Here is a 1,229-nt window from a genome sequence, read left to right as displayed (position 1 = left end):
CGGATGCAGATAGTTTTACTTCAGAACTGTGCAAAGTCTGGGCCCAGGTTCTAATGAACCTGGAAAAGGCCCAGGAGATTCAGAGGGAGCAAGCTTATAAGAGACACTCCAAGGGAGTCAATTTTGAGGTCGGTGACAAGGTGTGGCTGTCCACCAAGAATCTTTCCTTGAAAGGGGTTTCCATAAAGTTTCCGTCGCATTTCGTTGGACCCTATGAGATTATTGATATTATTAATCCTGTGTCTTTTAGAATGAAACTACCTGACTCCCTTTGCATCCACAATGTATTTCACAAATCACTGCTAAAGAGAAACATTTTACCCGTGGTTCCTTCACAAGGACCTCCTTCTCCTGTGGAGGTAGAGGGCCAAGATGAATTTGTCATCTCTAAGATTATTGATAACAGGAAGGTTCAGAACTCTTTACAGTAGTTGGTCCATTGGAAGGGTTTCCTTGGCCCCTCATGGAAGGGGGGTACTGTCACAGGGCGCAGGCGACGTGCTTCTCCTCTCCTGCGCCGCCAGCGCCCCGGTGTGACAAGGCAGCAGACACGCATGCCATGTCCTGCTGCAGCGCCAAGCAGGGAGCCGCTCGGCATCTTGGTTGCTGGGGTAACGGGGGGCAGAGTGCGCCCATACGCACGCTTCCTCTCTGTGCGTCCGGCGGCCCCCGTTCCCATAGTAATGCTCAAGGGGCATGCTGGGCGCTCGGCTTCAGACACGGTGGGAGGTCACGTGGCACTGGCCACTTCACATGACCTTTCCGCTTCAGTATATAAACAGGCAGCCTGCTAGCCACAGGTTACCTGTGATTAATTGTCCAAGGCTATCTGTTATTGAGTTACCTGCACTATCTGGATTTGACCCGTGCCTGTTTTTGACCCGCTACTGCTTGCTCCTAGTTCCTGACGTGACCTCTTGTCTTGACCTTCGGCTTGTGAGCTGATCTGTTCTTGCTCATTCCTGTGGTACCTTATTACTCTCCTGGTATTTGACCCCGGCTTCTCCTGACTATTCTCTGCTTATTCCATTTGTACTTCGTCGCACTCTTGGTATTGACTCGGTCCGTTCACTATCCGTTGTTTGTCTTTTCTGTCCTCCCAGCACGTATTCTAAGCTAGGGACTGCTGTCAAGTTGTCCCCTGTCATCAGGACTAGCAAGGCAAGTGGGCAGGGCCAGGGGTGAGGGTGGAGCGCAGTGGTCACTATCCTCCCCCCTGTGTGTGTGTG

Source organism: Bufo gargarizans, unplaced genomic scaffold, assembly GCF_014858855.1.
Source record: "Bufo gargarizans isolate SCDJY-AF-19 unplaced genomic scaffold, ASM1485885v1 fragScaff_scaffold_65_pilon, whole genome shotgun sequence".
In the NCBI taxonomy this organism is placed as follows: Eukaryota; Metazoa; Chordata; class Amphibia; order Anura; family Bufonidae; genus Bufo; species Bufo gargarizans.
The sequence above is the reverse complement of the archived record's forward strand: the minus strand, read 5'-3'. Positions refer to the sequence as shown.